Here is a 12268-nt window from a genome sequence, read left to right on the forward strand (position 1 = left end):
TGTGAACCAGAAATTTTAAATTTATTTTTAACCAGAAAAATTAAAAAAACTTTATTTTTTTCTGCGTTTGGGGGCAGATGGTTGCAAGTTGGGGGTGTGCAGGGAAGATGCAGAACTTACAGTTGAAGAAGGTGTTCTAGGGGAAGGGGCAACAAAACTTGTGGGGGAAGGGAGTCCAGTTATGGGAATTGAACTAGAAACACTTGGAGGAGAGGAAAGAGGTTCAGGGACATTGGTCCTAAGTACTTGTCTCCGTAAACTTGTCTGCCTGGACCTACTTGGTCCCAATGCCCGCCTTGATTGATGGCGCCTTGAACTTGGGGCAAATATTGAATGTGGGTCCTGTTATAATTGAGTCACCGAGGAGGAAAAAACAAAACACAAGCTCAGCCCAGAAAATCAGAGAGGTTGGAAACTAGCGGATTGCAGACCCCTAATCCTACCACACAACTAGCAGTAGCCGTGGAGTGTTCCTACGGTGATCCTAGACACCTCGTCATAGCCGGAGATCTACATAAGCCTAAAGAGAGAGAAGGGAAAAACTGACTGCCCCAGAGCAGACCCCAAAGCAATAGGCAGCCCCCAACATATAATGACAGTGAAGCAAGATGAAAACACTTACACAGATAGAAAGATAGGTTGAGCAAACGATGGGGCCCAAGCTAACTAAAAAGGACAGGACAGAAAAGCTGCTGTCTGCAATCCGAGAAAACCCTGCTAAAAATATTACCAACACAACTGATAAGCAAAAAGGACCCTGAAGTCACTAGACTTCAAACCCTATATCAGCACTCAGAATATTCTGAAAGCAGAGCAAAAGAGAACACTGATCAAGGAAAAAGAATCCAGCACACCCCCAGCCGGGGATGGCTGAATTCAGAAAACAAGGAAAACAAAACCAAAACTAATAAGTTCAATAGCAGAGCAAAAACTTATCTTTGGGAAGCAGGAATCAGACTGGTCTCAAAGAATCCAGCAGAGAAATCACCAGCCACTCAGAAGGGCGTCGGCTGCCTTATATCCAGTCTGAAGTTCCCGCTACCCAGTCACAATCCACCTGATCAGGTGTTTGGTTTCTTTCATCCAAATCAGCCTCACTACCTTCCTTCACCAGAAGAGGGAGATCCTCGGACACAAAAGGTGAATGAACAGATGAGCTCACAACAGGGTCCCCCGTCTGCAGCTGTGGCTGCTGCTGCTGCGGTGGCTGCTGCTGCTGCTGTGGCTGCTGCTGATGCTGTGGCTGCTGCTGATGCTCTGTGGTGGCGGTGGCAGTGCTCGTCCTTGCAGGAGAACTGGTGGTGGCAGTGATGGTCCAGGTTTGCGGAGTGGTGGTGGCAGGGCTACTGCATGTTGTTGTAGCAGCAGGGCTGTTCCACGTTTGCGGAGTGGTGGCTGTGCTCCAAGCATGCATGGGGTGGCGGTGGTGCTCCAGACAGGAGCAGCGCTTGCCATGGTGGTGTTGGTGAACTGACCAGCTGCACTCAGACTTGTGGTGGTGTAACGGTGGGTGCCCTGGCTTTGAATAGAGGTGTCCATGCAGTGGTATGCAGCACAAGTCAGTAGTGAGGTGAAGCGAGTCAATGGTGGCACAGGTGGAAATGACACCACTGACTGCTGCTGTACCGATTATGCTGCATAGCCTGCAAGAAAGCATTGTTGCAGGCCTGCAGCACATTCAGCTGTTGCTCAAGACTAAGGTGTTCCGCCATGCCCTTTTCAATCTTACTAAAAAAAATGGTGCGCTGGTCTGTTGAGGTCGGCCTCCAGACGGTCAAGGCACTGTTCGACAGAATGGAAGCGGTGTTCCATGTGGTTAAAACCACGATCCATGAGTGAAAAACCGCTTTCCACTCTGTCGGACAGCGACTTGAGGCTGGCATTAAAGGACTCGCTCAAGTGCATAAACTCGGGCAAGACATTCCTGTCAAAGGCCCTCTGCCGCTGGCGGGTAGTGCCCGCATAACCAGTGGCAGAGACCTGGGACAGGGGAACACCTGATGGACCAGCTTCCTGGTCACCAGCTGTCTGTGTGGCTGACCTGCAAGGTGCTTCCTGGCTGTCGGATGGCTGGGACGGGTCAGAGGACGTCCGATGAAGGACCGCTCCAGGGCCAGGTTGCAGGGTGCTGCTCCAGGTGCTGTGGAAGAAAGGAAAATCATTACTATCATGCCTTTACAAGAAGCATCAGCTGTGGATTAGAAAAACACAGATTAATAAAAATAGAAAACAAAAAATTATAATACTTACGATCTAGTGGCAAGGACAGGTCTTAGGAACTGCAACGTGTGATAGTATCGGTATCTTGTTTTTGTCCTTGACGCAGATCCACTGCGAACCTGGCCCTCAGCACGAACATCACTGTTGAAGCGGTCCTTGATCGAGCGCCAACGTGTTCGGAGTTTGTCCACTGTTGGAAAAACAAACCAACAACATGTAACAATTGCGTTTGATGCACGACATATGCTATCACTAAACCCAAAGGTGCCATCAAGGACAATAGTCACTGCGGCACAATACAGCAATACAATACCCAAAGCAGTCACTGTTGAGCCCGATGACACTGTTGGGTTTCCTGCTAGAATATATCCAGCACGAAACCCAACAGTGCCATCAAGGACAATAGTCACTGCAGCATAACAGAGCAGGGAAATACTTACTAAACGCCTTTTTGGAGGATGCAGTGACGCTGTCCCAGCCATCCATCAACTCTGCGGCTACCTCATTCCATAGCTGCCGGGTCACCACATTGTCCTTGTACAGTCGGTCACGGCTGTCCCACAATGGGGCACGCTCCTGGACCAGGCTGATAAGCTGCTCATTATCCAGGTATATGTCTTCACCCCGTTGTGGAACCTAGACAAAACTCATTCATTAGAATATTCAAATTTTGAGTGAATAGAAAGTTACAAAAAAAATCCAGAAAAGATGAAATATAGAAGATAAAAAATAAAGATCATTACAAATCATTTGATACATTCCGTATCACCACCGGGACTTGGCTTGGCTGCTCCTGCTGTTCGCCCTCAGTAGTCACGTCCGCAGAAGATGACGTTGTCTGAAAAAAAACAAAACGTAAGAGATTTGGAGAAGCAGCAGATATACTTACCAGATGCACGAAAATAATCACCTCACGGTCTGCTTGCGCCAGTTCCTGCCGGGATGGGGAATATTCTGATTCCGAAGACATACTGCATGTAAAAATAATAAATTTCTTTAGTACATATACGATTTAAAAGGACAGGCATACATTATTAGATGAAATAATACTCACATTCTTGACGCTGAAGCTGGGATTGAAGATGGGTTCATTTTTAGCTAAATTTCTGCTCTCCAGTCTGTCACTACAGTTGTGGTACAGTGTTGGCAGACACCTCCTTTATATAGACATTTTTTTTTTGGGTTGGGAATTTTATAACTTGTCTAACCAGTGGAACCAAAAAAAATGCATGCGCAAAAAAACCGCATACATGCGCATGCCAATGCGCACGTATGCGCATCCATAGGCCATAATGGTCATTTTTTGCGCAAAACGTGAGCATGCGTTTTTTTAAAGCGGTTGGGTGGACCAAAAAATGCAACATGTAGCGTCTGGAAAATAAAATCGCACACCACAAAAAAACGCAGTGCACGAAAAACGCATACGTGCGCATGCCAATGCGCACGTATGCGCACCCATGTTAAATATAGGGGAAAAAACGCATGCGCACATATGCATTTTTTTGCAGTGCAAAAAAACGCAAATGTGAAACCAACCTAAGCCATGGGCTTCATGTCATCTGACAATATAAAGGAGATATCAATCCCACAAATGTGAACCCCACTTGCCACCACGACAGGACAAGTGGGAAGAGCCAGGCAAAGTGCCAGAATTGGTGCATCCAATTGGTGTGGGCTTCTATTTTCATGCAGGGGGGCAATATCCATGGCCTCTTACCAGCCTGAGAATACCAGTTCCCAGTCGTCAAATTTAGCTTGACTAGTTGTCAAAATTGGGGAGACCCCACACCGTTTTTTTTAAATTTATTTATTTAAATAATTTCAAAAACTGTGGAACCCCTCTATTCTTGATATTCAGCCTTGCTGAAGCTGACAGCTGAGGGTTGAAGAGTCAATTGTTGCCACTTTGCCTTGTGTCCGTCCCTAATTTAAGCTGTTTTAGCAGCTTCTGGGTCCCCATGAAGGTGTTATCTACGCGTTTGGTTTTGCCTCCCATTGAATTGAATGGTGTTCGGCTATGTTTGTCAAACATGTTCGTTGAACATCAGGAAGTTCGGCGAACATAGCCAAACCGAACCTTGAAAGGTTCACTTGTGGCGCCCCTGAGGGTTCAGTCACCACAGAGGTACTGCACCTCCTCCTGAGGTGTGGTACCCCACTATCCAGGTAAGGTGGAGACACCTGACCACACTCCAACACTCACATCCCACACACACACCAGTAGTGTAGCAGAGCAACCTTGGTGGCTCCCTGCTTGTAACACAAAGAGTGCTGGGAGGTGGGTGGAGCTTAAACTGCACAAGAGAGCTGGAGAATATTAGGAAAAGGTCAGTCTGTGAGAAAAGATCCCCTGAGAGGGATGGAGTGAAGGAAGTGCTGCAGCAGACTCCTCTGACCTGGAGCTGCTGGCACAGGAAAGAGCCATAGAAAGCCTGATTCTTCAGAGGGAAGAAAGATTAGTGCGGAACTTAAGGAGAAGAGAACTAAGGACTAGGGTCAGAGCAGAGCCCTTCCTCAAGTTTGAAGCGCATGGCCGTGGTCTGTTTCCCAAGGTTGTATGGATACTGATGTTCCTGCAGCAGAAACCGGAGGAATAGAAGTCGTCACCACTTTATTCCCATCTAAGACTTGGGGGCACAACAGCAGCGTGGGTGAGCCGGGACATGATAGCAAGGAGTCCCCGAAGCAGGCTACAGCTGTCTGCCATACAAGTAGAGTTCTAAGTAACATCAAGAAGGAGGAACTTGAGTTTAATACGCAACTACAAGTACTTCAGATTAGGCGCTAGTGTGGAGACGTTCAGAGAAGTCACATGTTGGAGGAGTGCTGGAAAGATGTACTTTACCTTGCCTGGGAGTTGGCTGAGCTCCTGACCTGGAGGACACGGCACTGAAGCGGGCATCTGTGTGCACAAGACTGTGAGTAAAGCCTTGGAACTACATGCCCTTGTGTCCTCCACTTATTTTTGCGCCTTACACCCAGCTCTGCTACATCTACTTCTTTACACCATCTCCCCACTTGTCAACCTCATCTAATCTGCCCTGGGACTACAGTTCCACCTGTGGGGAGCTTCAATATCATTGCTGCACCACACCATCTGTCCCAGAGAAGCAAACCTGCAGCGCTGGTCAAGCTGACCAGAAACCACAGGTGGTGTCACGAATCATCTCAACAACTTTATCCCCATCACTCTACACCTTTTACATTGACCGCCTGAGGCCACGGACCGGGTCACTGCCACTGTGACATCTCCCATTGAAATCAACGGGACCGGCACCGAGTACCCCACGGCCTCTGGGGGGGAGTCACACTCATCTCTAGTCTTGTGCTCAGTCTTATTTTATCCACCAGTATTATATGTTTCATACGTGTATAATGAGAACGGTGGAGGTGGAAGGATTAGAGCTGATCATAGATGTGTCTTCTCCACATGTCTGTGACTTTTACTGTATTTGTTTCAGTGTGAAGATCTGATTCATATTACTACTACAGAGACATATGTGAGAGGTAATGACCGTCAGTGGATTAGGCGTTCGGCTAGTATAATTTAATTTAGATTCAATAAAGGAGTCTGTGTCATTATTTTAACTAAAGGACTTAATTCTGGGTGTATGTTTTTTATACAATATCAAGATGGGGTTAGTAATGGGGGTGTCTTTTAGATGGCCCTCCATTAATAACCTTGGGGCTTGATGTCACCTGACAATACAAAGGTGACAACAACCCCCCAACAATCACCTCACTTGCCAACGCTAAAGGGCAAGTGGGAAGACTGAGGCAAAGAGCCAGATTTGGTACATCTTAGTGATGCGCCATTTCTGGGGTAGCTGAGAGCTGATGTTTTTTAGTCTGGGAGGGGGCCAATATCCATGCTTCCTTGTTGCTTTATTGTTATAGCCTATGTAAGTTCATTCTATTGAGGTTCCTATGTAGCAAACAAAAAACTACAGACAATCTGCATAATTAAGGAAGATGGCCCTGACCTAAAATGACAACATCTTCACCTGCACTAGCAATGGAATTACTCTCAAAATGCTCTGTTTACAAAAAGAAATTAGAGTATAAGAAATCCACAAAAAGTAGTAAAAATAGAATATATTTTATTAATCTACAAGATAAAAATCACCTTGTACAAATACACACAAAATACGGTCATAATTATTCAGAATTTCATCACAATGGGGGAACAGGTGCAGAAAAACACCTGCAGCAGTACAATGCAGCCAGGCAATAAAGTGACAGTGCTTCAATATAGAACAGAAAAACATAACCCTTAGTGTGTGGCCATATAGAAAATAGTGTCTAGTCTAGCTCAGTGGCACATATATACATGGAAACAAACAGCCACAACACAGGCTATGATAATAAAATGATCACAGCCCCCCGACGAAGCCTACGCGAAACGCCGTAGGGGGCTACACGTGCGGCGTACACAGCAGCCATGGGTAAGATCATTTTATTCTGAATAATTATGACCGTATTTTGTGTGTATTTGCACAGGGTGATTTTTATCTTGTAGATTAATAAAATATATTCTATTTTTACTATTTTTTGTGGATTTCTTATACTCTAATTTCTTTTTGTAAACTGAGGTTCCTATGTAGGCTGGTGACAATGTGCGTATTTGTGCTTAGTTACCAACTTAGTAATTAGGGTGTCGGGCTGACACATTTTCATTACTAAACCAAGGCTAGGTGTCAATGTCAGCTGCTGACACCAAGCCCTAATCCCATTATTCTGAAGCTACTGCATCAGAATGAAAAAGGTGGCATTGAACAAAAAAATTGCATCCCAAAACTTTTTTTAATGTCTTTATTTAGCGCAAAAAAGAGATGCAGAAACTTTGTAGAAATTTCTACACAAATACTCAACGTGTGCACTTTGGCTTAGCATGAACAAGTAGTTCACTGCATCTTCCCATCTACTTGTCTTCCATCTATCTCCACACTCTGCATTTGGATTGGCAGATCTGGATTTATAGACCAAAGAAAGATGGAGATGGAAGGAAAGCAAGTAGATGGAAAGGCGCACTGAACTGTTAGGCCCAACAAGGGTGCACCCGCGTGCCCGTACTTGGTTTGAACAGTCCTTCTTTGGTGACAGAGTCCCTTTACAGAGTTAGTATCCTTTATGCCCCCTTCACAAATCAGTGTTTCCACGTATGTGTGGTGTCCACTTTCATATGTACTGGAGACACATTCACATGCAAAATCTACAGTATGTTGATCTTCACATCCATGTTTTCACACGAGGCCATGTACGTTTTTTCCGGCAGCACGGATCTCACTGACCCATACAAGTCAATGGGTGTGTGAAAAACACATACAGAACAAGAATTTAATGCTCTCAAAGAATTATTTTTAAGTGTTAAAGATGTAAAAAGATGATAGATAGATGATAGACAGATTTTACAGCTATTAACCAAATAAATAATTAAAAGAAAACGACGTGGGGTCCCCTCAATTTTTGACAACTACCAAAGGTCCCTGGTTATAAGTCCCTTAACAGCCTAAAAATAGTAGCCTGCAGCGTCCTCTGAAGTGACACATAAGATGAGATGGAGATTTGCCTCGGCTGTTTCCGACTGCCCTGGTGTGGTGGCAATCTGGATAATGTTTTTTGGGGTTGTCGGATGTATAATGTCCATTGGCGTACACGCCCGGAGTTAGTAATGGAAAATGCGTCTATCGGACACCTTCACTAACTACTAATTTAAAAAAAAATTAAAATTCCCCAACACTTTCCCTCATTCACCACTTTATATTGAAAAAAAACCCCATACAGGTCCACTGTAGTCCAGTTAATGTAGTTGCTGTACAGAGGACGTCCTTATAGACAGTACTGTTACACCTGATCCCTGTCTTGGCTCTGCGCCCCAGACTGCCGCTGCACCCTGTTCAGGGCACTCACCTCGTGCCTTGCACGCTGTCCCTGTGCAGCAGCCAGCTCCATGTGTGTCCCATGCTGCTTCTCAGCATTCAGTTCTCTCCCCTTCCCTCACCTCCTGGCGTCCCGTCGGGAGGTCTTCAGCTAAAGCTATTAGGGCACGCGTGTGCTGCCCCTGGCTTATTAAAGGGACAGCGTGCATTTTTCAAAATGGGTAATAATCCAATTGGCAGCGCACTAGCTGCTATTTCTGGCCTCTCCTCCATAGGGAGAGCGCCGGAGCAACGAGTATCAATCATTGTTACATCCGGTTCTGTTGCTAACCTGTCTGCACTGCGTTTGCAGTCTCTGTGCCTTCTCTCATGCTATATGTCTCCACAGAATATCTGTATCCTGATAACCCTGGCTATCTCGGCAATCATCTGTGCAAATGCCATCCGGTACCGCCAACAGCCATCCAAGTCCGAGGACTATGACAAGGTTTCTGGAGCCAGCTATCTACCAACTACCCGGATCCAGGACCCATCTCACTGCGGACTCTGCTATTATTCCTGATATCACTTTTGGTCCCGCTGGGACAGCTGCCACGTGTCCGGGGTCTAACTGGAGGTAGCACCTGTGTCCTCCGGGTATTCTATTCTGGTCCTGTCTGAGGGACTTTACTAGGGGTACCCGGGGCTCACTAGTAACGCCCCCTTCGGAGCCCCCCGGACCGTGGTCCAGAGGTTCCACTTTAAAAATAAAAAACGAATGTGAACTTCGCCATCTCTGCCTCCGCTTCCATTTGTTACAGATTGCTCCAGCCATGGAATCCGCTGGACCCCAGAGACCTCCACCTATGGAACTGTGCCAAGAGGTGACCTATTTAAGAGATCAACAGGACAATATCACAACTTATTACGTAACCTGTCCACCCACATGGATTCTCTGCTGACCTCGGCTTCTCTCGAATCGTCTTCCAGCACCCAGGTACCTGCCTTCACGGCAAGCAAGGGCCCTTGCCTGGCGGCTCCTACCCGCTTCCATGGTGATCCCACTCAGTGTCAGGGTTTTCTCAATCAGTGCACCCTGCACTTCGAAATCTTGGGGCATATGTTCGCTTCTGACCGTGCCAAAGTGGGCTTCATTATGTCACATCTAGCAGGAGAAGCTTTCGCCTGGTTAAACCCGTTATGGGAGAGAGGAGACCCACTGGTTAATGATCTTCAATCTTTCCTAGAGACTTTTCGCAGGACCTTCGATGAACCTGGCCGTGTCACGTCGACCGCTTCTGCCTTGCTTCGCTTATGCCAAGGAACTCTCACGGTGGCTCAGTATGCTGTTAAGTTCTGCACTCTCTCGTCTGAATTATCCTGGAACAATGATGCCTTGGTGGTGACCTTCTTGGAAGGCCTATCTGGAAAACTCAAGGATGAGCTGGCGGGACGGGACAGGCCTACCACCTTGGGTGATCTGATATCCTTGGCAACCCGGATTGACCTGCGTTTTCAGGAACGTTCCATGGAGATCAAGCGAGACAGGAGGTCCTACCACCCGGACTCTAGCTCTTCCAAAATGGCTACCTCAGCTCCTTCTCCCAAAGCTATGAAGGTTGACCGAGTAAGTTTGGCCAGCCGCCGCCAGGAGGCACATCACAAAGAATGAAGTTGTCTTTATTGTGGTAGTTCCGAACACCTGATCCGCTCCTGTCCAAACTCCAGTGCCTAGGCTCAGTAGAAGAGGCCACCCTAGGTAGAGAATATTTATCTCCTTCGTTGCAGGTCTCGGTCTCCATGCCCTGCGGAGCAATAACATTTTCTGGACTCTGTCTGTTGAATTCCAGAGCCGCCGGGAATTTTATCCAGCAGACGCTTGTGGATCATTACCGCTTACCAGTCCAGGCTCTTCCTAATCCGTTGCGGGTGACCGCTGTCGATGGCAAGCCACTGACCGAACCTGTCCAGTTCCAGACTGAGCCAGTGGAACTCCAGGTAGGTCTAATGCATTCTGAAACAATCCGTTTTTATGTGTACCCTGGTTTGTCTCACCCTTTGCTTTTAGGTTTGCCATGGTTCCTGAAACATGAACCAGTCCTTAACTGGAAAACAGGCAGATTTCTGTGTTGGGAAGATTCCTGCATGGACTGATGCTTAACCTGGATTGAACCAGTTTGTCCTCCTGTCCAGCCGGCTACCCTGCCTGGGTTACCAACCTCATACTGGTCCTTCTCGGATGTCTTCGGGAAAAAGGAGGCTGAGAGATTTCCTCCCCACAGGTCGTATGACTGTCCAATAGATCTTCTTCCTGGAACATCTCCTCCCCGTGGACGAGTTTATCCTCTTTCCCAGGCAGACTCAAGCTTTGTCGGACTACATCCAGGAGAATTTGGCCAGAGGATTTATCCAAAAATCATCATCACCGGCAGGAGCAGGATTCTTCTTCATGAAGAAAAAGGATGGATCCTTGCGGCCCTGTAATGATTACCGGGGCCTAAACCAGATCACGGTAAAAAACAGGTACCCCTTGCCTCTCATTTCAGAACTGTTCGACCGCCTCCGAGGGGCCAAAATCTTCACCAAGCTGGATCTCAGAGGTGCCTACAATTTGATCCGAATCCGGGAAGGAGACGAATGGAAAACAGTATTCAACACCCGTGATGGTCACTACGAGTATCTGATAATGCCGTTTGGCCTAAGCAATGCACCTGCTGTTTTCCAAGAGTTCGTCAATGACATTTTCAGGGATCTGCTCTATACCTGTGTTGTTGTCTACCTGGATGACATTCTGATTTTTTCCACTAACTTGACCGCGCACCGGAGGCAAGTACGCCTAGTCTTACAGAGGCTCAGAGAGAACAGACTGTATGCCAAGTTTCAGAAATGCCTCTTTGAACAATTCTCTTTGCCTTTCCTCAGTTACATTGTTTCCTCCACAGGGTTGAAAATGGATCCAGAGAAGTTATCAGCTGTACTCTAGTGGCCTCGTCTGTCGGGGCTGAAGGTCATACAGCGATTCCTGGGCTTCGTCAATTACTATAGACAATTCATTCCTAACTTTTACAACTGAGTGGTGCCCATCTCAGCTCTGACCTGGAAAGGTACAAATCCCAAGGATTGGCCTCCTGAGGCAGAGGAGGCTTTTGTTTCTCTCAAAAAGGCCTTTGCTGTCGCACCTGTTATCCATCGTTCTAACTCTAATGAACAATTTTTTCTTGAGGTCGATGCTTCCACCGTAGGTGCAGGAGCAGTACTTACCCAGAAATCGTCCACTGGACGAATGAACTCATGCGTTTTTTTCCAAGGTTTTTTCTTCTGCAGAGAGGAATTATTCCATTGGAGATCGGGAATTGTTGGCTATCAAATTGGCTCTGCAGGAGTGGAGGCATCTTCTTGAAGGAGCTCTTCATCAGGTGTCATATACACCTATGACAAAAATCTTGCTTACCTCCAAACCGCACAGAGGTTGAATCCCCATCAAGCCGGCTGGGCATTGTTTTTTGCTCAGTTTAATTTTGTTCTTCATTTTCGTCCAGCTGACAAAAATGTCAAGGCAGATGCACTTTCCAGAGCCTTTTTGCCTTCTGATCAAGAGGAAGAACCTCAGCACATCATTGAACCCTCAAGGTTAGTCGCTGTTGCTTCTGCTAATCTTACCCGGCTACCTCCTGTGAAAACTCTCGTGGCTGCTCCTGAACGTACTCGTGTCCTTCGGTTGGGTCACTCTTCCAAGTTGGCTGGTCACGCCAGTCAGAGGAAGACTCTGCAACTCTTCACCCGTTACTACTGGTGGCCTGCTATGGCTAAGGATATCCAGCAGTACATCGCAGCCTGTCCTTCCTGTGCCCGTAGCAAGACTGTCAAACGTCTACCTGCAGGTAGGCTTCAGCCTCTACCAATTCCATCTGCCCCTTGGTAGCACATCTCGATGGACTTCATCACAGATCTTCCAATCTCATCTGGTTATTCTGTTTTGTGGGTAGTGGTGGACCGCTTTTCTAAGATGGCTCACTTCATTCCGCTACCCAGTCTTCCAACTGCTCCCGAACTGACGGATCTGTTCATCTGGCACATCTTCCGTCTCCATGGTTTCCCTCTCCACATCGTGTCCGACAGAGGAGTCCAGTTTACCTCAAAATTCTGGAGAGCAGTTTGTAAACTGGTAGAGATAGAATTGGATTTTTCCT

This window comes from Dendrobates tinctorius, unplaced genomic scaffold (genome assembly GCF_039654945.1).
Source record: "Dendrobates tinctorius isolate UK_male_01 unplaced genomic scaffold, ASM3965494v1 ptg000126l, whole genome shotgun sequence".
In the NCBI taxonomy this organism is placed as follows: Eukaryota; Metazoa; Chordata; class Amphibia; order Anura; family Dendrobatidae; genus Dendrobates; species Dendrobates tinctorius.